The 26,220-nt window shown below is 48.1% G+C and overlaps 1 protein-coding gene and 1 pseudogene across 3 annotated transcripts in view; one reads left to right on the forward strand and one right to left on the reverse strand.

The window, feature by feature from the left end:
* Nucleotides 1-1,433, reverse strand: part of LOC146343721 (uncharacterized) — a 28,752-nt pseudogene extending 27,319 nt beyond the window's left edge.
* Nucleotides 1-26,220, forward strand: part of CCSER1 (coiled-coil serine rich protein 1) — an 857,015-nt gene that overhangs the window by 809,278 nt on the left and 21,517 nt on the right. The gene's annotated exons all lie outside the window — the stretch shown is intronic.

The raw sequence follows: 26,220 nt of genomic DNA on the forward strand, positions 1-26,220 counted from the left end.
TTGAATTGGGGAACAGTTTAGGGACAGTCAGAACCCTATTATTACACCCTCTGCCTTTAGAGTGTGACTGTCTCCCTCCTCCATATCTCCCTCTGCCCTGTAGAATCGTAATGGCCGTTCCCTGGCTCCCAACACCTCCCCCCTTCATTGGAAAACATATTTAATGCAGGCAGTCCAGCAGGCCACACTGAGGCAAACAGTCCCCTTCCCTCCTTTCAAGCAGGGGGACAGGCCCTCGCCCTCATGCTTCCCCGAAGTGGCTCCCCCAAAGGGGCAACCCCCTTTGGTGGCGCCCCCTTTGGTGGCGACACCCGCTGGCGGTGGTCCCACCCCCACCTGGCCTAGGTTTTATGCCCCAGGTCCCACAGGTGTTGCAGGTGGGAGTGGAGTGGTGCTTGGCTGGACCTGGGTCTGCAAGGAGGCAGAGTAGAAGTCCCCCGGGTGGAAGTACAGCTCCAGCAAGGCAGCAGCAGCAAGAGCGCCGGATCCCACCTGCCTTGCAATACTGAAGGGCTTCCTTTCCTTGCAGCAACCTTTAGGGTGGCTCCCTCCTACATTGGCTTCCAATAGTGGCTATCCAGGTGGAGCATCTGAGCCCTGCCCCTAACTTTTCCCACTTAGCTTTGTGATGTGCCCTAGTGTCTCTCAAGCCACACTCCTCTTGCTCCTCCTCCTTGGAAACTTGAGTTCCTTTGGTGGAGGGAGGGGGAAGGGACTGAGCCTGGGCCATCTGTTTGTCAAGGCCTTCAGAGGAATCTCTCCCAGTGTCTTGGCACGCTAGGGAGGTCCCTCATCCATCATGCTTTGATCTAGCAGCTCTAACTTTTGATTCAGAATCGGAGCTGTCAGACATCTGAAAGGGCTGGGACTCATCCCTTACACCAAATGTTATTTGATCAGAACGACCTTAGGTACCCAGAGGAAAAGACATGGGTAGAAATGTGATATGGTTCAGGTATGTGTTTCACTCTGTGCTACCTAGGCTTTGCACAAAAACTCCAGTCTCCAAGGTATGTTCAAGCAAGACATGGTTGGTCAGGTTTATTGAACAGAAGTCAGAGAGTGAGGAGCAATAGCATATGAAAAATTAATAGATGTAGAAACAAAAACAAAAAAACTCTTTGCCCATCAGCACAAATAAAAGCTATGCGTTCTGTGCAGTGTTATCTAAACTCTCAGCATGGAAAAAAATTAAATTGTTTTCTCAGCATGGAAGAAATTATATTTAATTTTGTTTTCATTGTCCATTTTGTTTTCTTCCACAAACCCAGTTTGGGGGGGGGGGATTTGTTTTTAAAGAAGTCCTTACATTCTTTGGGGCAGGCAACACTAAATAAATTTGGCAAGCCACAGGGGGCTGTTGTCATTAATGGTCTTTTATGAAAAGGTTGTGCTCACTTCCGCATCCATTTTGATCTCTCCTTCTGATGCATTTCTAGCTTTCAAAGAAAAGACGGATTAGATCGTAAAATCATATTGCTCTGAAATGTACCTTTGCTGCTGGAGAAAGCTTCTAAAGTAGTTAACAGCACAATCCTATACATGGCACAGGGTGACTAGGTATGCTACTTTACAGAGGACAGTTCTCTGTTCGATGGGCTATCAGAGCAGAGGACAGTCCTGTATTTGAAGACATAAGAAGAGCCCTGCTGGATTAGACCAAGGGTCTATCTAGTCCAGCATTCTGTTCACACCTTGGCCAACCAGCTGCCCATGGGAAACCCACAAGCAGGACCTGAGTAAAACAGCAGAACCCCACCGATGTTCCCCAGCAACTGGTGTACATAGGCATACTGCCTCTGATACTGGAGGTAGCATATTAGCCATCAGGACTAGTAGCCATTGAGAGCCTTCTCCTCCAGGAATTTGTCTAACCCCCTTTTAAAGCCATCCAAATTGGTGGCCATCATTACATCTGATGGATGTAGTGAACGATGGAAGTGAATTCCATAGATGAACTATGTGCTGTGTGGAGAAGTACTTCCTTTTATCTGTTCTGATTCTCCCACCAATCAGCTTCATGGGATGACCCCGGATTTATAGCTCAGTGGTAGAGCATCTCCTTTACATGCAGAAGGTCCCAGGTTCAATCCCCGGCATCACCAGGTAGGGCTAGGAAGGAATCCTGCCTGAAACCCTGGAGAGCCAGTGCCAGTCAGTGTCGACAATGCTGGGCTAGGTGGACCAATAACCCGACTCGGTATAAGGCAGCTTCCTACGTTACTATGAAGAACAGAAATCGACAGCAGGGAAGAGAAGAACAAGGGCCAGGAGGCTCCCAGGGTCACTAGTAGGCTCTCTACTGAAATGTGGGCCATGGCAGGTGTCCAGTGATCCTAAATCTGATGCTTCCTTCTCCAATTCTTTTCTTCTTTCTCTAATCATATTGAGTTGATTAGAGAAAGCTGTGTTCAGGTCCCTCTGCCACCTGGATGAGGTGCTTCCTGGCAAGTCTATCACAAGTGTCTTCTGGTAGACTTGTGACAAGATAAAAGCAAATGAAGTAAAACCAAGAAATCTGAAATTAGTACTTAAAAGGTAGACAAACAGAAGAAGCAAGTAGTAAACAATCTGCCTCTAGGAGCACATATGCTTTTCTTTGGTCAGAATTCGGGAATTCTGGTGTAGCAGTTTGCTGTTGCTTTTATGCTACTGACAAACCCTGCACTGCATTATGACCCCTCCTAACAGTGAACTCAGGTGGTGAGTGCTGGTAGGTTTGTAGAGAAACAAGAGGGAGGTAGTAACATGCTTGGGGGACCCCCAAGGTTTGCAGGTGTAAAAATAAATAAAAAGAAATCTTGGTTCGAAACCCTCACAAAACAGTCAAGAGAGGATTGAGCATTCTCAGTAGCTTGTTTGTTTGTTTGTTTGTTTGACTTGTGCCCCCACCTTTCTGCCAAAAATGGCACTCAAGCCATGGGATGTAGAGTAACCATTGAAGAAATGGAACATGGGAGCAGGGGAAGGACTGGAATGCCCTGCTTGGAGGGTAAAGCTGGATGGAACCCTAAAGAGGAATTCTTTCAGGAGAGAGGATACATCTGGGGATGTCAGAGAAATCCACAACAGCACCAAATGAGTTTGGATTTTCATGAATCCAACCCATGGATTCCACAGAGGATTGGCTTTCCCCCTGTCGGGTGGATTCCACAGATTTACGGACCACTTTTCTAACTTTCCCAAGTTTTAAGCCAATTTGTTCATAGAAAACAGAAAATAAAGAAACCCAGCCAAAACAAATGTGCATTTTCCCATAGGCTAAAACATGAAAATGTGAATTTGGGGAGAATTTGCTCATTTTCGCATGTGAAAAAATGTGCAAATGAGCATTTGAACAAATTCAGAAACAAAAAAATCTGATTCCAAGAGTGGGCGGACAATGGGCAGCATGAAATACGTGTGGCAATCTGCAGAACACAGATAGAACAGATTTTACACAGTCCATACATCCCAAGATACACTACAATTAAATCCCCAACTTTCCACCCCACTTTAGCATAGCCAAGAGACCAAACCCAGAATGTGGCTGTAGCTATGAGCAGGCCTCATTCTTAATTACTGGGATCATCAGGGACAGGGAACAAGCTCAGCTCCCACCCCAATGGTGTCCCCAAACACACTCTTCATTCCATACAAGTGCCACTCCCTCCTCTGAGGAGAAGTTGAAGGTCTCCATTTGGGGACATTATGACACCGCTCTGCATGACAAGAACCGTGCAAGGCAGGACAATGTGTCTGCGACCTCCCAAGTGTCCTTGCAATATTTATGTATTTATTTTAAGTATTGTTATGCCACTCCTCTGCCAAAAAGGCTCCCAGGGTGGCTTACGTGCAGTCAGTAAGAGAAGATGGTCCCTGCCTGCAGGTTTACGATCTGAAAAGACATGACACACAAGGAAAAAGCAATGGGGAGGGAAGAGGGGGAAATAATAATTCTTTCTTAAGGACTGATGGAATGGCCCTGCACTCCCTCTCATCTTCCTCCGTACAGCCTGCTGGAATGGCAGGTGGTGGTGACAGCTGAGGGAGGAGGAGCCTTCATAAGGGAGGTCTTCAGCAGGGCTGGTGGAATGTGTCTTCTCTCCCTCTCACGCCCTACTTATCCTTGCTATACATGCACACACATCTACCAAAATGATGGGCATTTTGCTAGGAAATTATATATTTTATATGTACGTTCATAGCTTTCAGAAATGGTATTGTATTACTGATGGAAAAATGGCAAGGCAACAGCCTTTATCGCATATTTATACTTTCTCGCTCAACTGGTATCTTTCTTCTGCTTCTGTTGTGTTGATCTAACATGGGAATACAATTTCACATAATTCTCAGAGAGACAGGCAGCCTTTCCATCAATCATGTTTTATCCACTCCATGAAAGAAATTGGAATGCTGGCTTAGTACTCTGTGAAATATGAATTTTAAAATGTTTAGATTCTGCATTATGATCCAATACTGAAGCCAAATATGTGGGACTTATCTAAGAAGAAATGAGAGCTTACAAAAGCTGCAAAATCTAAATTTAGAGAAAAGCTGAAATTGACACTTCTCTATAATACACATTTTGGTATGAGTAATAAGCACTAATGACTGAGGACCGTTCAGATGAAGCAAGGTGACGTTTTCTAAGCACTTAGTTCCACATTTGGGCACTGTGATAACATACAGTATCAGTCATTTCCAAAGATATTATGTAGTTGTAGATCATAAATTTTTAGCTTAAATTAAACATCACAGCTGGTTGCTTTAATGTGATGCATTATAGCACAAATGTTCCAACAGCTTGAATAAAATGAACTATACTGGATAGTCAAAAAGAAAGGAAGAGCAAAGGTCAGTCCTCAACGTGATACCAAGTGGTCTGTGTGCATCAATTGTTGTTTGTTTGTTTAGCTTACCTTGGTGAATTATTTGTAGTGAATTGAATTGCATGTTTAGATTCACGTAGAGGTTTCCCATATGGAAAAAAGTTCCTGCTGCTGTTTTTTGTTTGACTTTATTGACACCACTTAATAAATGAAGAGGCTTATGTGGAAATGAGAAATGTATTTCCATAGAACCTTTTATTGTGGTTGTACTGTAGGCTCCATTTCTGATTAATAGGCACAGTAAATATAATTATAATATACAGAACGGGCTTGCTTGTACAGAATGGGCTTCAATATTATCCCTCTCTCCTCATTTGTGAGCTAGAGCTTCCACTAGGAGATAGGGATGTACGAAAATCACTTACCTGTTCGCGGATTATGTTTATGGTGGGGGGGAGGCATTCCGTCCCTCCCCCCCAGAATCCTGGACGGGGGGGAGGCACTCCGTTCCTCCCCCCAGAATCCTCCTTGGCCGGCTGTGCTCCACGGCAGCTCTACGGAGCAGCCAGCCAGGCCCAGCCAGGCCAGAGCCGTCCGCAGCCGGATTTCCAGCCACGGAGGGCTCTGAGAAAACAAAAACAAAAAAACCGCATACGCAAATGGCGGCAGCTACGGCCGCCACCATTTGCGTTCCTTATTTTTGACGTCTTAATCTATGTAAATATTTACGTAGACTAAGACGGCCCAAAATAAGGAACGCAAATGGCGGTGGCCGTAGCCGCCGCCATTTGCGTACGCCTTTTTTTTTACCCAGACGTTTTAGGCTACATAAAAACTTACGTAGCCTATCATGTGTGTGTAAAAAAAAAACAACTGCAAATGGCGGCGGCGGCAGCCGGTCGGAAGACCAGCAGCCGCCGGAGCCGCCACCACCCGGAAGATCCACCCCAGGTAAGTCTCATCCCGGGGGGATCTGCGGGGGGCGGGGGGGCAGGCCGTTCTACCACAGATTTCAGGGGGCCGAATGCACTGGCATTCGGCCTCCCCGAGATCCGTGGCGGAATTCTTTGCCATCCCTACTAGGAGACAGAAAGTTTGAGACTTTCTAGAGCATGAAGGTCCTCAGTTCATTGCTTAGGCCCATCTTACTGTAGCCACTATGGACTGTATATCTGAACTGAAGATAAAACCACCATAGGTGGGGCTGTTTGGATTCCAACTAACATGTTTGCAGGATGGCCTCTGAAATGACCTTCATGATGATTTTGGGAATGATACTTTGCGGAAGGATTTTGTATATTAAATGTCACTTGTTAAAGTTACATCACTATAGGTAGGCGAAAGTATGGAGTTCATATCTTGGTCCTAACCAAGACCCCAAAGTCAGATGTACTGTTTGAGAGGCTGTGATCCTGAACCTAAGTACTCCCATCAACAGTATGCCATTTCTGGGAATTAGACTTTAATTTAATCTGCTAATATTTAGCAGCTAAATTAAAGGAGAAGCATTGGGAATAGTCACTGGGCATGTAACTGTTGTGCAAGCAAAGCAAAGGGAGAGGGGAAAAAGTTGCAATATAACTCATTTTCTAATAAAGAATCTGAAAGTAATAAAAAGGGAGGAAGTGACAGTATCCTTGACTTTCAGCTGTTCACTGAGGCTACAGCTAAACTTAGAATTGTCCAGTAAAATTCATAAGCCCATTATCTCTGCTGACTATAGGCAGGAGAGGGAGGAGACCTTATTGGGAACAATTTCCCTGCCTCAGAGTATGACAGATGGTTTAAGAGTTCAGAGAAATATGAAGTATGACAAAGTTTCCCTGCTGGAACTGTATTGAAATGCAAATTATATTAAAATCCCCCCAATTGTTAAAACTAGATTGCTTCACAAATGCAGCATCCATGAACTACAAATTTCCAGGGTTTGTGACAATTAAACCACAAGGAAAGGAATAACGCACTTCTCCCATCCGCTGTTGAGGATGTAATGATGAGGAAATGACCCATAAAGGCAATTCCTCTGGGAAACCGTTAAAACTGTGACTATCAATCATTCTCTCAAGTTTTTTCAACCAATATATTTTAAAACAGCCACAAAATGTGCAGAAATTCTCAGCTATGAAACTGCTATACATGTCAGCTGTCACTTAAAAAAAATCACCTTAACTGAGAAGAGAAAATCAGTGCCATAAATTAAAAATGATAGTGTACTCATATCATCACATTCATTCATTCATTTGGGAAAACTTTTGTCCTTAAACAGTAAAATAAACAAGGTTACTTCTCATAGCCAACTCTTTAGGAAAGGCAAGCGAATTTAAAGTAAATGTATAAGAGACTGAGGTTCAGTCTCCTGTTCAGACATGGTACTCACTAGGGCTGTGCACCACTATGCTCTGAAGCCCGAATAACGAGGCGAAGCAGGCTGATTTGGAGGTGCCTCATCTTGCTACGAAGCAGATCAGAACAGCACCGAGGCTTCCCAAACCGAAGCGAGTCACCTATGAGGCACCTCAGTCCACCTCGTATATTTGGAGCTCTTCTTATGCCTTCTGAGCAGCCCAGACAGGCTGTCTCCAAAATGTATCAACTTCTGAAAGATCACACAGAGGGGGAGGAGGAGGAGGAAGGGGGAAGGGGAGAGGAGATAGAGGCGGAGGAACTGAATGTATCAATTTGAGAGAGATTGGACCACTGGGAGGAGCAGAAGATGAGATGGGAGGGGGAATTGTAGAGGAGGAGGAGGGAGGGAGGGAGCTTTGCTGTGAGTCAACCTCTGTTTGCTCATTGTGTGAGAGGTGGTGTTACTGGAGAGGAGAGAACTGTATGAACGTCATTTGGATAGAGCAATAGTCTCCAAAGTGAGGGGCACGCACCCAAGGGGGAGCACAAGATGATCTATTGGGATGTGAAAGCTGCCTGATAATTGAGCAGCCTCCTGCTGCCCTGACGAGCTGGCTGCCACTGTGTGCAATGATGGTGGTGGTGGCGGCAGTGGCAGCAGGATGGGATGGGTGCTGAGAGGGAAGGTACATGGCATTTCTCTCTGCACTCCAGTCCTGTCTTGCCTCTGCCGCAGACACTGGGAGCAACTGCCCCAGTCTCTGCCAGGTAGGGATGTCAGAGAATTTCACCATGAATCTCGGGGAGGCCGAATGCCAGCGCATTCGGCCCCCCGAAATTGGTGGCGAAACGCTCTGCCCCCCCGCCCCCCTGGGACAGGCCTTAACTTGGGCGAATCTCCCTGGCGGCGGCGGCTTCGGCAGCGGTTTGGCGGTGGTTCGGCAGTTGTGGCTGCGATGGCCGGTCTTCCGACCGGCTGCCACCGCCGCCATTTCCAAGTTTAAAATAAAAAAAAAGTGATAGGCTATGTAAAGATTTACGTAGCCTATCACGGCTAGATTTTAAAAAAAATACCGTGATAGGCTACGTAAATGTTTATGTAGCCTATCACGGCTGAGTGAAAGAAAAAACCCCCCACGCATACGCAAATGGCGGCGCCCATGGGCACCGCCATTTGCGTTCCTTATTTTGGCACATCTAGTCTACGTAAACATTATGTAGACTACGGCGAAAATAAGGGGAACGCAAATAGCGTAGCATCTACGCTATTTGCGTTCCCCTTATTTTCGCCGTAGTCTACGTAAATGTTTACGTAGACTAGATGTATGCGCATTTTGTTTTTTTTTCACTCAGCTGTGATAGGCTACATAAACATTTACGTAGCCTATCACAGCTGACTGCAGGGACGCAAACGGCGGCGGCTACGGCAGGACAGGATTCGCGGCGGGAGGGACGGGGCGCCTCCCCCCTGGCCAGAATTTCAGGGAGGAGGGACGGGACGCCTCCCCCCCGGCCAGAATTTCAGGGGGCGGGACAGAGCACCTCCCCCCCACCGCGAATCAAATTTCGTCACAGGTAAGTGACTTTCGTACATCCCTACCCAGGCAGGGCAGAGGAGGCCTTAACCCTTCCCACTTTCCTTTGGCAGAACAAAGCCGAGAAGAAAGTGTGTGCTATGACAGCTAAGTTAGTGTCTCCCCACCCCACCCTTCTGTAATGGGTTTACCGATCATTCTTGTTTTTCTATTTAAAAATCCAGAAAATTTCACTGTAGTTGCTTATCTTCCCCCACCACCACCTTTTCAATTCTCTTTCAATCATTAGTTTGCCCTTTCTTTGTGTGTGTGTGTGTGTGTGTGTGTGTGTCTGTGTGTGTGCTCTAGGGATGTATGGATTCCCACCTTCTGTTCCGGTGGGGAATCAGCCTGGGGGATGGGTGATCCATTCCTCCCTCCCCCCGGAATCCTCTGGAGTGGCTCCGCTCCGCGAGGATTCCACAGAGCTGCCCGGCTTGAGGGAGGCTTACCTGGACCCATTCTAAAAAAAATAGCGATCAGCAGGATGTGCCCATAGTCTTATATGCAAAGTAGAGCCGTGAATCTTGCATATAAGTCTATGTGTCTATATATCATTCCAGTCTCCCCATCCCATTCCAGGCCAGCTACGCTGGCGCAGCATCTTAACAAGAGTCAAGTGTCTTGTTGCCCCGGTCCTCCTCCAGGTAGGGATATACGGATTCCCCACCGTCCATTCCGGTGGGGAATCCATGGGGGGGGCGATCTGTTCCTCCCCTCTGGAATCCACACGGAGCGGTTCCGCTCTGCAAGGAGTCCACAGTGCCGAGGGCCACCCCGTTCCGCCATCCACATGCCCCAGATTCCCCCGGGGGGGGTTGGCTCCCCAAACTTACATAAATAATTCTGTAAGTACCGCCGAAAAATATTTTCCGCGCACCCGCTGTCGGTCTCCGTAAGCCTCGGGTCATAGGGAAAATGCATATTTATTTTTGTTAAAAGAGTAAAGCACTTCATGGGGATTCCCTACATAACTTCTGGTCACCTGACCTCACCTGACCTCACCTCCACAGACAATAAACAGAAAAGATGGAGGATTTCTGTGGAGTTCAAGACTCAGCCCCAGCGAAAGAAAGCCTCAGATCACAGGGAAAATGCATTGTAAAAAGGGTAAAGCCGGTCGCGTTCTTCTTCCTCCATTTCCAATTTACAGATTTCTTTTCGTAATTATTTTCGTGAAATCTGCCATTTAGCAGACAAAAAAAAAAAAGGGTCCGCATGAGCTCCGTTCCGGGTCGACCAGGCCACTCCATTCCGAGGAGGATTCCGCGGACCGGGTTTGTCAGAATTCGACCCCATTTAAAATTTGTGGGGAATTCTCTGACATCCCTACCTCCAGGTGCCTCCTCCCAGGGAAAATTGGAGGGTGGCAACAAGGGAGAGGGCCTTCTCAGTGATGGCCCTACCTGTGGAATGATCTCCCATATGAGGCCCTCTTGGTGCCAACATAGTTGTCTTTTTGGCCAGATAAGACCTTCCTCTTCTCTCAGGCATCTGGCAGCACATGATGAGTTTTTAATCAGTCCTGGATCTGTCTTTGATTTAGGGATGGCAGAGAATTCGACCACGGATCTCGGTGAGGCTGAATGCCAGTGCATCTGGCCCCGCAAAATCTGTGGTGGAACGGCCTGCCCCCCCACCCCCCCGCGGTTCCCCCCCAGGACGAGACTTACCTGGGGCAGATCTTCCGGGCGGCGGCGGCTCCGGCGGTGGCTTCGGTAGCAGCGGCTGCTGGTCTTCCGACCGGCTGCCGCCGCCACCATTTGCAGTCTTGTCGGGGGTTTTTTTTTACAAGACATGATAGGCTACGTAAAGACTTACGTAGCCTATCACGTCTGGCTTTAAAAAAAACACGCATACACAAATGGCAGCGGCTGCGGTCGGAAGACCAGCGTTTTTTATTTTTGGCCGTCTTAGTCTACATAAATATTTACGTAGACTAAGAAGGCGAAAATAAGGGGAACACAAATAGCGTAGTGGACACTTTTTGGATGGCCAAAAAGAAGGAACACAAATGGCGGCGGCTGTACGCGCGTGTTTTGTTTTGTTTTTTTAAGCCAGATGTGATAGGCTATGTAAGTCTTTACATAGCCTATCACGGCTGACTACAGGGATGCAAACGGTGGCAGCTACGGCCGCCACCATTTGCGTCCCTGCTAGCCAGCGGCCGGATGCCAAGCTGCTGGTGGAGCCGGCCGGTAGCTCCATGGAATGCCCGCGGAGCAGAGCCGGCCGGCCAGGATTCCGGGGGGGAGGCGCAGAGCGCCTCCCCCCCCAGCAAAGCCTGGCAGAGCCAGGTAAGGGGAGTTTCGTACATCCCTACTTTCCCTACTAGCCCATTTCTTTGTGCCGATGATGACCTTTAAGGCCCTACGCGACCTGGGACTTGGGTATCTGGATAGTGTTGTAGTGGAGGGAGCACTTGCAGGGACACAGTCCTGGCACCTTTTTGATTGGAAGGGATGCCGATGTCATCTGCCATCACCACCCCTCAGAATTCCCTCTTCGACCCCGAGCTTAGCTGAAATGCTTAGAGTAGCTGGAGTGGAAATGAATTTTCCTGGCAGCAATATCTTGCTCCCCTTGTAATGCAAAGTATTTTGTGCTGTCTTGGTCTTGAACAGCCACCACAGAATTTTTACAAAAGGCCTGCTCCTGGTGAAGGTGAGAACTGCTGGAACTAGTTTTCTGATATGGAGTAACACAGAAGCATGAATTTGGGGGCTCTCCTTGGGGGTGTGGCTATGGGGATGACATCACTGTCATGATGAGCGCCTGAACTTCGAAATCTACCACTACCACTAGAAGGTGTAGACCACTTTCTGCACCTACTATATGAGCCCATTCATTCATTAAGATCTTCTGGAGAAGCTTTTCTCCTGCCAAAGTTGGAATTGTGTTTCATGGGGATATTGGGGGGGGGGGCTTCTTTGTGGCTGCACCCAAGCTTTGTTCTTCCATCCCAATAAAGGCTTGCCCTGTTTCTTCCTTCCTTGGTGGCCTTCACCTGCTATGTGAAAACCTGACTTCGTTGTCAGATATTTGGCCTGCTGAGTGGGTTTATAAACTGTCAACTAATAAAACAAATAAAGAGAAGGATGAAAACCGTGATGTAATCTACATCTGCAGAGATATTTTAGGCATAGACGTAAAAATGCAGGGTGTGAATGTGACAAAGCAGCGGTGCTATGCGAAGATGAGTATCACATAGGTATATTTGTCAGGGAGTCATGGTTGGCTGCAGCTCCCTGTTGATGGTACACTTTGTGGCAAACCTAGGGATGTACGAAAGTCACTTACCTTTTCGCGGATTGATTTGCGGTGGGGGGGAGGCGCTCCGTCCCTCCCCCTGGAATCCTCGACGGGGGGGGAGGCGATCCGGTCCTCCCCCCCAGAATCCTGCCTGGCTGGCTCTGCCCTGCGGCAGCTCCGCAGAGCAGCTGGCCAGGGCCGTCCGCAGCCGGAGTTCTGGCTGTGGACTGGCTGCTGCGGACGCAAATGGCAGCCGCCATAGCAGCCACCATTTGCGTCCAGCCAGGCTGCCGTGATAGGCTACGTAAGTATTTACGTAGCCTATCACGGCAGACAAAAAAAAAAAACAGCATACGCAAATGGCAGGGGCTACAGCGGCCGCCATTTGCGTTCCCTATTTTTTGCCGTTTTAGCCTACGTATATATTTACGTAGGCTATTACGACAAAAAAGGGGAATGCAAATAGCATAGTGGGCGCTATTTGCGTTCCTTTTTTTTCACCATAATAGCTTACGTAAATATTTACGTAGGCTAAAACGGCAGGGAAAAAAGGAATGCAAATAGCGCCCACTACTCTATTTGCATTCCCCTTTTTTTTTTCGCTGTAATAGCCTACGTAAATATTTACATAGGCTAAAACGGCTAAAAATAGGGAACGCAAATGGCGGCCGCCGTAGCCGCCACCATTTGAGTACACTGGGGGGGGGGTATTTTTGCTTGCCATGATAGGCTACGTAAATACTTATGTAGCCTATCACGACAAACACCAGATGCAAATGGTGGCCACGGCAGCTGGTCAAAAGACCAGCCGCTGCTGCTGAAGCCACCACTGGAGCCACTGCCGCCAGAACATCCGTCCCAGGTAAGCTTTGTCCCAGGGGGAATCCGCGGGGGGGTGGGAGGCTGTTCCGCCACGGATTTCAGGAAGCCAAATGCACTGGCACTGAAATCCATGGTGGAATTCTCTGCCATCCCTAGGCAAACCCCAACTGAGTTGCCTTTGCCTGATGCATGAGATACGACCCTAAGAAATGGGAGAAAATAAATTTGAGACCTAGGGTTGAGCTCTTAACCTCATTGAGGTTCTGAGTTGCACCTTGAAGCTCAGTCCACGTTGTTCCGATTCCCAAATGCAAAGATTCATTGTAGTTGTTCAAATGGAAAATGTGCACATTTGGGAGTTCCTAAAGTGCACACCCAAATACGTACTTCCCCCAACCCCATTGACTAAAGCATTGAAATGCATTGACTAAAGCATTGAAATGCATGGAGAGCCAGGGCCTGCAGGAGAAGCCACCACCACCGGGGAAGAGGCGTGCTTGCCGCCGCTGGGCCTGCTGCTGCCGCCGCTGGGCCTGCTGCTGCCGCCGCCGCTGCCACCACCACCAGGCCTTCCTTGTGGACTTCTGCCTGGCAGACCGCCAGTCCCTGCAGGACCAGGCCCCCAGGTACCGAGCCAGCTGTGCTGCTCCACCTGCTCCTCCTTGGAGGGGCTACATAAGCTGGCTGGCTGAGGTGGCCTGGGAGAGCCAGGGCCTGCAGGAGAAGCCGCCACCACCACCACCACCACCGGGGAAGAGGCGTGCTTGCCGCCGCTGGGCCTGCTGCTGCCGCCGCTGGGCCTGCTGCCGCCGCCGCTGCCACCACCACCAGGCCTTCCTTGTGGACTTCTGCCTGGCAGACAGCCAGTCCCTGCAGGACCAGGCCCCCAGGTACCGAGCCAGCTGTGCTGCTCCACCTGCCCCTCCCTGGAGGGGCTACATAAGCTGGCTGGCTGAGGTGGCCTGGGAGAGCCAGGGCCTGCAGGAGAAGCCACCACCACCACCACCACCGGGGAAGAGGCGTGCTTGCAGCCGCTGGGCCTGCTGCCGCCGTCGCCGCTACCACCGCCACCAGGCCTTCCCTGTGGAGTCCTGCCTGGCATTTTTAAGGGGATTTTAATTGTTTTGTTTGTTTGTTTTATTTTGTTGGGGGGGATTTTGTTGTGTTTTTAGGGGTGGGTAGCCTGCCTGATAGGCGGGAGCGAGGGGGCATGTGTCCACCTGATGGAGGCAGTGGGGGGAGTGTTGGGGGCCAGAACATACCGAGGCTGGGCGGCAGGTGCTGGCGGAGCGCTAGGGGCAGGCCATGCCAGCTAAGGGGAACAAGGGAGAGATGTGTAGTATCTGTCCCCTGCTCCGGGCCTGTCCAGAGCCAAAGGATGGTTGGGGGAGGCGTGACCCCATCTTCTGGCCTTCGTTTGCTGCTCTGCAATGCCAGGTCTGTTACCCAGAAAACCTCCCTCATCCATGACATGATCCTGGATGAGGGTGCAGACCTGGCATGTATTACGGAGACCTGGCTGGCCGAGGCTGCTGCTCCAACCCTTGCAGCCATGTGTCCAGCTGGATTTTCGTATGCACAGCAGCCGAGGGCTGGGGATCGGGGAGGGGGAGTGGCTGTTATCTACCGAGAGTCCTTGGTCTTCACCAGACCCCCTCTCCGGGAGACCAAGGTTGTTGAGTGCATGTACTGGAGGTTGGGCCCGAAGGGCAGTCTGGGGATTCTGCTCGTGTACCGTCCACCCCGCTGCACGACTGACTCCCTGGCCAAGGTGCTTGAGGTGGTCTCTGATGTGCGTGTACATTCCCCTAACTTACTGGTGTTGGGGGACTTCAACGTACATTCGGAGGCCATCCTCACAGGAGCACCTCGGGACTTCATGGAGACCATGGCCTCCTGGGAGGTGCACCATATTCTAACTGGGCCCACCCATGTAGCCAGTCATGCACTAGACCTTGTGTTTGTTTCTGGAGAAGCGGGGAGTGATCTGGAAGTCGGGGGTATATCCACCACCCCCTTGTCATGGTCAGATCACTATCTGGTGATGTTGGACTTCTCGGTTCCACAACCCCTCCGCAGGGGTGGAGGACCCATTAAATGGTCCGCCCCAGGCGTCTTATGGATCCAAATGGATTCCTGAACGCGCTTGGGGATTCTCTGGGGCATGCCAACGGCCACTCGGTCGAGACCCTGGTGGGTGGCTGGAATGCCGCAATCACTGGGGCATTAGATCGGGTGGCTCCGAAATGCCCTCTCCCCCTGAACAGGGCTCGGACTGCACCATGGTTCAATCCGCGGTTACGAGCTCTGAAACAGGAGGTGAGACGGCTAGAGCGCCGGTGGCGGAAGTCTCACTCCAAAGACGATCAGACACGGGCTAGAGCTATATCTTCAGCCTATCACGTGGCGGTGAAGGCAGCAAAAAAGGAATATTATGCTGCCTCCATCGCGTCTGCAGAGTGCTGCCCCAGGAGGCTGTTCCAAGTGGTCCGGAGCCTGGTCGGTCCTGTGGCTCCGGAACCACTGGAGCATTCTAAGGCCTCCTGTGAGGCTTTGGCAAGGCACTTTGCAGATAAAATTGATCAGATTAGGTGTGTTACTCTGCACACTGTGGATACAGTTAGTGAGCAAGAGGCGGCCTGTGGCAAACCGGTTTTGTGGGATCGGTTCCAGCTTCTTCCTCCTGATGAAGTGGACAAGGTGCTTTCATCTGTAAGGCCGACCACCTGCTTACTTGATCCTTGCCCATCTTGGCTCATTATGAGCTGCAGAGAGAAACTGGGTGAGGGGATCAAGGCGGTGGTGAACGCCTCCCTTGAGGAGGGAGTGATGCCATCAGCCCTCAAGGAGGCAGTGATAAGACCGCTCTTAAAGAAGCCCTCCTTGGATCCTCAAGTTCTGAACAACTTTCGCCCAGTCTCAAATCTGCCATTTTTGGGCAAGGTGATTGAGCGGGTGGTGGCGGTGCAGTTGAAGGCACACTTGGAAGAAACTGATTATCTAGACCCATTTCAGTCGGGCTTCAGGCCTGGGCATGGGACAGAAACGGCCTTGGTCGCCTTGGTGGATGATATGAGGAGGGCTCTGGATAGGGGTGAATGCTCCTTCCTTGTTCTCCTCGACCTCTCAGCGGCTTTTGATACCGTTGACCACGGTATCCTCCTGGACCGCCTGGAGGGGTTGGGCATTGGAAACACTGTATTGCGGTGGTTCCAGTCCTTCCTCTCTGGCAGGTACCAGAGGGTAGTACTGGGAGAGGAGGTTTCAGACCCGTGGCCACTTACTTGTGAGGTGCCACAGGGTTCCATCCTCTCCCCGATGCTATTTAACATCTATGTGAAGCCACTGGGGGCTATCATCAGGAGGTTTGGGGTGCAGTGTCATCAATATGCGGATGACACTCAGCTCTACCCCTCATTCAAATCTTCACCAAGGTTGGCCGTAGAATCCCTGTCCAAATGTCTGGAGACGGTGAGTGGCTGGATGGGGAGGAATAAGCTGAAGCTCAACCCTGACAAGACCGAGGTACTTTTGGTGGGAGACAAGAGGAGGCTGGGGGATGTTGACCTGGTGTTGAATGGGGTACGGCTACCCTTGAAAGACCAGGTCCGCAGCCTGGGGGTCATTTTGGACTCCCAGCTGTCCATGGAGGCTCAGGTGTCAGCTGTGAGCCGGACAGCGCTATATCAACTCCATCTGATACGGCGGCTGCGCCCCTACCTTCCCGACCATCTGCTCCCATCGGTAGTACATGCCCTGGTCTCCTCTCGTTTAGACTACTGTAATGCGCTCTACGTGGGGTTAACCTTGAAGACGGTTCGGAAACTGCAGCTGGTACAGAACGCGGCGGCTCGCCTGATTAAAGGCAGCCGCCGGCGAGATCACATCACTCCAGTGCTGAAGGAGTTGCACTGGTTACCAGTTGTTTTCCGGGCCAAATTCAAGGTGTTGGTTTTGACCTTTAAAACCCTATATGGTTCCGGCCCAGCCTATCTTAAGGAGCGCCTCCAGCAACACCAGACAGGCCGCTTAACAAGATCAGCCTCGGATGGCCTTCTCTCTGTCCCATCAGCCAGGACAGCTAGACTGGTGGGGACGAGGGAGAGGGCCTTCTCTGTGGTGGCCCCCACTCTGTGGAACTCCCTCCCTAGGGAACTCCGTCATGCCCCCTCTTTAATGAGCTTCCGTCGTGCATTAAAAACGTGGTGGTTCAGGCAGGCATTTGGGGTGGGTTAGGGTATTTTTTTAAAAAAAAAAATTATGGTAAAATTTTATTGTTTTAAATTGTTTATGGTGGGTTGTACATCGCCCAGAGTGGCTGGGTGATCAGTCAGATGGGCGATTAATAAATTTAATAAATAAATAAATAAATAAATAAATAAATATTTTTAAAGTGCACTTTTTTCTAATGAGCACATATTGCAAATGCGATTGCAAGCTCAGGAATACGTGAGCTTTGCCCGAAAAATGTATTCACATTTGGGGGTGCAAATGGGGCAAGTTCTGATCAAAAACAAATCAAAACAAAATTCTCGTACATCCCCGCCTAATATCAAAGCAACACAAAAAGCACCAGAAAAGAGAGTAATAGTTTGGTATGTTGACAATGTCTAGAATTTACTGGCAACTCCTATAACTGTAACTGCGCTGAAATAATTCATTCATTGTTTTATGCCAAGTGACGAAGCCAAGCTACATCTGCATGCTCCCTGACTTTGGACCAGAGCCTTTATGAGTTTCTGTAAGATGCATTGACTTAAATCCTTTATATGCAAATCTTATGTGAAATAGAGCAAAATGTCCTTGGAATGAACATTTGATTGCTGGGGCCCCTGGGACACCCAGCATCTGCCGATTTTTTTTGTTTTTTGTTTTAAATGTGAAAATGTAAACAAAAATTGTGCATATGCTTTAAATTGGTGATTTTGACCTTGCAACCTTCATGCTTACAGGGATAGTCTAATTAGAGGGGATGGGGGATCTCTCAAAGATTTCATCACTTCAGTTCAAGAACTGGGCAAAGTTTAATTCAGGATCCCTTTTAACTAAGCTTGTTTTTTCATCTGTATTATGCACAACTGGGCATAATATCATTGCTTTCACCACCTAAAGCCCGCCAAATGAGTTTCTGTATTTCAGCTCCCAAGGTAATTTTTGTTTTTATCTCCAACACTGCAAAACTTTGTTCTTTACCAAAGATAATTAAACCTCTCAATGAGTTGCTCTTGTAGACCAAATCCTCTCCTACTGAAAGGGAAATACACTTTCAGAATGCATAACCAAGTCTAGGAAACATTACAGACTTAAGAGTCGAAATCATTCCCTGTTTCATTTTTGCATAGGAAAGAGCTAGGGATTTGCAAATCCAGAAAACGTGAGCTCACAGAAGTTCTCCAAATTCCATTTTGAAGCTTGTTCTGACTTAAATCTGTATCACATTCATTGCAAGCTTTGTTGTTGTTAGGGATGGGGGAGAATTTCTCCCTGAAACTTTGGGGGGCCGAGTGCCAACATATTCGGCCCCCTGAAGTAGTTTCAGCACCCCCCCCGCCCCCTGCACACACCCCCCCCCCGGGATGGGACTTACCCTTCCCGAATGTCCCTCCCGGCGGCGGGTCCCAGCGGCGGTTCGGCAGGTCTTCATCAGGGGCGGGGGCGGCAGCCGGTCTTTCGACCGGCTGCCGCCACCACCATTCCAATAAAAGTAAAAAAAACAAAACGCCCCCGTGATAGGCTACGTGACGATTAACGTAGCCTATCACGGCTAGATTTGCAAAGTCAGCCGTGATAGGCTACGTAAATCATCACGTAGCCTATCACGGGTGACTTAAAAAAAAAAATGTGTACAGCTAATGGCGGCCCCCATAGGGAGCCGACATTCGCGTTCCTTATTTGGTCGCTGTAGTCTACGTAAAGATTACGTAGACTACGGCGAAAATAAGGGCCACGCTATTTGCGTATCCCTTATTTTCGCCGTAGTCTACGTAAAGATTTACGTAGACTACAGCGACCAAATAAGGAATGCGAATGGTGGTTCCCTATGGGGGCCGCCATTTGCGTACGCGCTTTTTTTTTTTTTAAGTCACCCGTGATAGGCTACGTGATGATTAACGTAGCCTATCATGGCTGACTTTGCAGATCTAGCCATGATAGGCTACGTAAATCGTCACATAGCCTATCATGGGGGCGTTGTTTTTTTTTTACTTTTTATTTTGCGGCCGGACGAGGCGAGGCGCCTCCTCCCCGGCCTGAATTTCGGCCGGGCGAGGCGGGAAGCCTCCCCCCCGGCCTGAATTTCGGCTGGGCGAGGAGGGAAGCCTCCCCCCCCGGCCTGAACTTTGGGGGGAGCAGCGAAGCGCCTCCCCCCCACCGCAAAGCAAGCTGCGAGACCAGGTAAGTGGCTTTCGTGCACCCCTAGTTGTTGTTTTCTCATGCATATTTTTGTGTGTATTTTTCCAAATGTATGCAGTATTTGTGCGCATCTTTGAAATGTACTCATTCTTCTCCCATTGATTAAAGCATATTTGTGTGCGTTTTTCAAAAGTTCGCATTTTTTCATGCACATTTTTCAAATGTACACATGTTTTCAAATGTATTTTTTGGTCCACGAATCACACAAGCTTGGAAATGTACGGACTTCAACCACAGATTGTGTCCAAGTCTATGTTCAGTTGAGACGGTATGGACTGGGTAAATCGTGATCAAATATGAATTAAATGAATTTCCCATACATCCCTAGAAAGAGCTTATGGTTCACATGCCAAAGCCTTTTTCAAAGACCTTGACTGGGATTCCGGCAATGAGCAGGGGGTTGGACTCGATGGTCTTATAGACCCCTTCCAACCCTACTATTCTATAATTCTGTGGTATGATTAAATCACATGTAGAATGAATGTGTGCATGGAGGGGTATGATTCCAAAGCTGTTCCCATCACTAATCTCTACATGTTCATCTTCTGAATGTGTACAGGCATATGCAGACAAGTGAAATGCTGATGCTCATAGGCCCTATTCAGGTGTTCTTCAAATGTAACTGTGGAGGGATTGCAGTACCACATGCACTGGTCTGCTCCCTCCACCCACCCACCTCACCCAATCTTCCCACGTTGAATGAGAAGCAGAGGAGACATAGGAAGTAGGGTCTGCCATGTGACCACACGCTAGCAGCTGCCGACGGAGCTGTTGCTGGTCAGCTAAGCTACATTGCTCCCACCCCCAGACTATGAGCTTTTCTATACACAGCTGTTAATCCACTGTATTTACTTTTGGTTTCAACTTTTCAGAATTTACCATACTTAATCATATGTGATCACAGTGGTCACTGTGTCTGAGCGTAGCAATACAGCTGAGGCCTGCCTAGCATTCAGTGGGAACTTCTTGCTATGCTTATCTTGGCTGAAATGCTTATTTTCCCAGAGGTGTATATGCCTTTACAGTGTGTCAGCCATGTTATCCATTGCTTTTAAAACAAACAACACACCCAACAACACCTTTATTATTATTACTAAATACAGAGTAAGATGAAGATGACCAAAAAACCAGAAACATAGGAAAAAATCTAATCAAAGATAATATCTAATAGCAGTAATAATAGTACCATTTAATAATGTTTGTTGTCTAACCCCTAGCAAAATTACTAGGATTCAAGACTGAGCACATGGAGAAACTCGCACAGTTCTATATGTCCTGGGAATGCATATGCATTTTCAGGCACGTGCCTTTGCTCGTTATAATTATTCAGTGTTGGTACCATTTGTACCTATGGTGTTTCTAGTAGGCTTCTACAAAGATCTATCATCACTTCTGCAGGAATAAGACTTCTTGTTACCATCAAGTTAATGATGTGCTGGACATTCCTAGGCATGGAATTCAGCGCCAATCTGCTTATGGTAATCAAATATGCAACAGCCTTTTCTAAAATTATTTGTATGTATCTCCTCAGCTAATGGCTGAATCCTATGGCCTGTGATCCATTATGCTACTTAACTCCCAAGTAGTGCTGTTGGTTTCAACTAAGGCTGCTCCAAAATAATGGAGTGTGGATAGCCATCTGTGCTTCCTGTCTTTCCCACATTGGGAATAGATATGCCTGCATTATAAACTGTAGCTATGCCTTATGCGGCATGCCACGCATAAGGATTTAACTACAAAATTATGTGTTGTTCAGCAACACTGGAGTTCTCATATCTAGTCCTACACTGACACAGTCCACTAGCAATATGTGTTACCTCTTTCATTAACAATTGTAAAAACATAGAGAATAATATCCTAACTATATTTAGCACTGGCAGAAAATGATCATGTAATTAAGTACAATCATATAATGCAAATTCTGAAGGAACAAAACCAAGGTTGCCTGGATAACTTCAGCTTTGATGAATTCCAGCAGCATTCTGTCAAAACAATCTCTTTCAGTGAATGTTTAGTATTATTATTATTGTCCATATTTATCAGAGGAAAACAGGACCCCGGTTCTATATTAAATGAGAGAGATTCATTCAATAGCTATGGCAGCTGGCATACCGTATAAAAGAATCTCAAGAACCATAGCTTTCAATGAATTAGACAATATATAACCTATTGGTCATCTGTCCTTGAAGCAAGTGCAGTTTTATGTTACTGAAAATAAAACTGTTTTCACTGCCAGTCTAAAAGCGGGCAGTGATGAGGCCAGGTGAACCTTTCTTGGGAGGCTATATCACATTTTGGGTACCATAGCAAGAAAGATCCTATCACTCGTGCCCAAGCCCTGTACTTTGGACAGCAGGAGACACACACACAGTGCAGGTCCCAGGTTTTTGAGGGCCCTTGGGCAAGACACCCTCAAAGGGCGCCCTCCCTCACGGAGTCTATCTTCTCACTGCCATTGGCACTAGCTGCTATTGCTCTTTCTCACCATTGCTACCACTTGCTTGCTTGTTAGGCAGAGAGCCAATGAGCAAGTAGGCCGTGGCATCTGCTGCTCCTCCTTCTCACCACCAGCATTGGTTGGGCCGGAGTGAGTGGCAGGTGAACATGCAGGCTACAATAGTGAATTTGGGGAGCAACCCCTGGGGGCTCTTGAATTAGACAATATATAACCTATTAGTCATCTGTCCCTTAACCGAGTGCAGTTTTATTTTACTGAAAATAAAACTGTTTTCACTTCCAGTCTAACTGGCCTCTGTGAGAGTGTGGGCCCTTGACAGGTGTCCAACCATGCCTATCCTTGAGACCAGCCCTGCACACACAAAAGGGGAGCCAGGAAGCCTACTGTTAATTGTTTGTGTACTTTTTTGATGGATTATTGTTGGTTTTCCTTTTTCTGTTTATTATGTGTGCATGTGTGTGCTTAAATGTTTTGAATTGGATCTGAATTATTATTAGCCACCTTTTTTCCTTAGTTTGTTGTTGTTCTTTAATGTAGGGATGGGGGAGAATTTCTCCCCAAAACTTTGGGGGGCCAAGTGCCAACGTGTTCGGGCCCCTGAAGTAGTTTCAGGGAGAAATTCTCCACACGCACCCCGCACCCCCCCCCCGGGATGGGACTTACCTTTCCCGAATGTCCCTCCCGGCAGCGGGTCCCGGCGGCGGTTCGTCAGGTCTTTGACAGGGGCAGAGGCGACAGCCGGTCTTTCGACCGGCTGCCGCCTCCGCCATTCCAATAAAAGTAAAAAAATAACGCCCCCGTGATAGGCTACGTGACGATTAACGTAGCCTATCATGGCTAGATTTGCAAAGTCAGCCGTGATAGGCTACGTAAATCGTCATGTAGCCTATCACGGGGGCGTTTTTGTTTTTGTTTTACTTTTTATTTCGCGACTGGACAAGGTGAGCCGCCTCCTCCCCGGCCTGAATTTCGGCCAGGCAAGGGGGGAAGCCTCCCCCCTGGCCTGAATTTCGGCCGGGCAAGGCGGGAAGCCTCCCCCCCCGGCCTGAACTTCAGGGGGAGCAGCAAAGCGCCTCCCCCCACTGCGAAGCAAGCTGCGAGACCAGGTAAGTGGCTTTCGTGCACCCCTACTTTAATGGAAAGTCAGGATGCAAACAATCTATTTCTTCATTCATTTATTTATTTATTGAGATAGGGCCAGGGAAGCAGGCCAACAGCAGACAGGTTGGAAGCAGCCTGAGTGCTTTGGACGGTAGGTGACCTGTCTTGATACTGTGGAGTGCTTAAGGATTCTCCTCACTGATGGATAAGTCTATAGATGGAGAAGGAGGCAGATCATATGGTTAGGGAAGGTGCCCTGGTTCATGATAGAGCTTCATGTGACTGAAAGTAGGGATGGATGGACTCACCCAATTCCACCTCACATGCTGCTTGCTGGAGACCTGCTGGCCGGCTGGCCCTGCTGGCCATGTGCAACGAGTTGCCAGGCACTCCGCAGGCAACTAGAGATGTACAAGAATGTTGTTTTCATTTGTTTTTGATCAGAACATGCCCTGTTTGCATCCCTGAATGTGAACGCGAGCACATTTTTTCAGGCTAAGCTCACATATTCCCGAGCTTGCGATTGCATTCACAAAATTGCATAATTTAAAACTGTGTTTTGAAGAAAAACTTTTTTTTATGCTTTAGTGAATGGGGGAGAAGTACACATTTCGATGCATGCTTTAAAAAAATGTGCACCCAAATGCACACTTTTCCAGAACAACAACAACAGACTTGTATTCGGGAACGGGGACAAGGTGGACCAGACTTTGAAGTGGACCTCAGAGAACTTCAGTGTGCTCCAGCCTTGCTAATTCTCCCATCTCTAGCAGCAAATAACAACAGTTTGCTGTAAATTAGGAATCGAAGCTTTAGAATCTCTTCCACTCATGTGTGAAGGGGAGGTGGAGTGTGCCAGCTCAAGGCCTATGCCAACTTGTTCATGTAACAACAAAGTATAGCTTGTTGCTACATCTGAACTGGCCCAGACTGATATTAAGCTAGATGTAAGGGCTGTGGGTGGGGGTGTCTTTGATACTTTGGACACTTTTTCCCAGTTCAATGTTATTAACATTTATAATGGTTTGCTTGCCATACATATAGTGCTCTCTCGTCCTGATCAAAAGAAGATAACTGAGAGCCAGTGTGGTGTAGTGGTTAGAGTGTTGGACTGGGAGTCAGAAGATCCAGGTTCTAGTCCTCACTCAGCCATGGAAGCTCACTGGGTGACTCTGGGCCAGTCACAGACTCTCAGCCCAGCCTTCCTCACACGGTTGTTGTTGTGAAGATAAAATGGAGGAGGAACTCACCTTGGGTTCCTTAATGAAGAAAAAGTTGGGATATAAATAAATACATACATACATACATACATACTGCTTGAAATATATTTTAATGGGAACATCCATTCACTTTTTTCTTTTTTGTGTTTGTGCTTGTACAGTTCTGATATCCCCACCCCTTTTCTCAGCTAGGTAGGCAGAAAAATATTGGAAGCGCATAACGGTGAGATTTAATTAATGTCAAGAGTCATCAATAAACATTAGTTGCAATTAGAATAAGCTTAGTGTAATGATTCCTGCAATGTAACTGACTAATGCACCTGCCACTAAAATCTATGTGCAAAGTGATTGGCATTGGCTCAGTAACGTCACATTCAAAGATTTGTACCAGATGGCCAAAAACACTTACAGGGGGCACACCAGTTAGGTTAGTTTATTATTGGCATCATCTCTGTCAATAATGTGCTTATTGACATAGTAGAAAATGTTTTTTTCCTGCCTTTCTGTTGAGTTTAGTAAGCATTCAAGTCTTCCAACAGTAATATATTTACAACAGGGATGGGCAACTTGTGACGCACCAGATGTGTTGGCTTAGAACTCCTATCATCCCTCACCAGCTGATAGGAGTTGTAGGCCAAAACATCTGGAGGTCCACAAGTTGCCCACCTCTTATTTACATAAATTAGGGCATATCACACACACACACCATCACCTGTTCTTTCAGACCTGTTCTTTCAGAAGGAGCGCAACCCCATTCAGAACAGTCAATAAGCCTCTCTCCCTGACTTGGGAACTAGTTCCCCACAAGGCCTCTGTTTTGCCAGGATACAGCTTCAGTTTATTGGTCCCTATGTAGTCCAACACTGAATCCAGACACTGCTCCTGGAATTGCACAACCTCTCCTGATTCAGATGTCACAAGGAGATAGAGCTGTGTGTCATCAGCATATTCATGGCACTTAGCTCCAAATCCCCTAATGTCCACTCTCATATATATATAGGATCTTCATACAGTCAGGGCCACAGTTATTGGAATAAGGATAACTGTTTTGGCAGTTGGCCTCTGTACACCACCACATTGAAGTTGAAAGGAAACACACCCAGATGGGAGCGAAGTCAGGACTTTCAGCTGTAATTCAAGGGGTTTGACAAAAGTGGGGCACTAGCCATTCAGCTCCAAATCCCCTAATGTCCACTCTCATATATATAGTGAAGTTCATATAGAGAGATGTTAAACAACATTAGGGACAAGATGGTTCCCTGCAGAACCCCGTAGTTCAGTTGCCAAGGAGGCAAGGAATAGTCATCCAAAGCTACTCTCAGAAGCTGACCCACAGGTAGGACCAGAATCAAAGGACACAGTGTCTCCAAGGCCCAACCCATGGAGCCAGTCCATGAGGATACCATGGTCAGTGGAATAAGAGATCTAATAGGATTAACAGGGTCACACTCTCGCTATCCTCCTATCGATAAAGGCCTGATGCAGTCCCAAAATCAGGCCAGAATCCAGATTAAAATAAGTTTGATAATTGGTAATCTCCAAGAGTATTTATAGTTGTCCTGCCACTACCCTCTTTACGCTCCCTAAGAAATGGATAGTCACAACCAGGCAGTAGTTGTCAAATACTATTGGATCCACAGTGGGTTTCTTCAGGAGTGGTTGCACCACTGCCTCCTTAATGCAGCAGTTACCACCCCTTCACCTGTACCATACTCTGGAAGCAGAAGTGAGCAAGCATGCTGGCTCCTGGCTGCCCACTTGCTCCTGTCCCTGGGTTGTTTATTGTGATAACCAAATCTGGTTGCTGGGGGAAGACCAACCCAGGCTTGTAACTGAAGAACAAACCATGGGTTGTAAGTCTTGGATGTCCTTCTGCCCCCAACAACCTAGGGACAGAGCATCCCTGGGTTGTTTAGTTCAGAGGGAGCAGGCGGGCAGTTGGAGCCATCACATTCACTCTTTCCTGTTCATTCACAGCTGCTCAGGGTTTCTTTAAACACTGGGTAGCCGTGACGCTGAATTGCACACCGGGAGGTCGGCAGGACAGCAGTTCGAGACCCGAGTGCTGCGTGACGGAGTGAGCTCCCATCTTCAGTCCCAGCTTCTGCCAACCTAGCAGTTCGAAAGCAAGAAATTGCAAATAGATAAATAGGTACTGCTTCGGCGGGAAAGGTAACAGCGTTCCGTGCACCTCGGTGTTCAGTCATGCCGGCGACATGACTACG

Source organism: Heloderma suspectum, chromosome 5 (assembly GCF_057233095.1).
Source record: "Heloderma suspectum isolate Gila_16-S chromosome 5, 16-S_ref, whole genome shotgun sequence".
In the NCBI taxonomy this organism is placed as follows: domain Eukaryota; kingdom Metazoa; phylum Chordata; class Lepidosauria; order Squamata; family Helodermatidae; genus Heloderma; species Heloderma suspectum.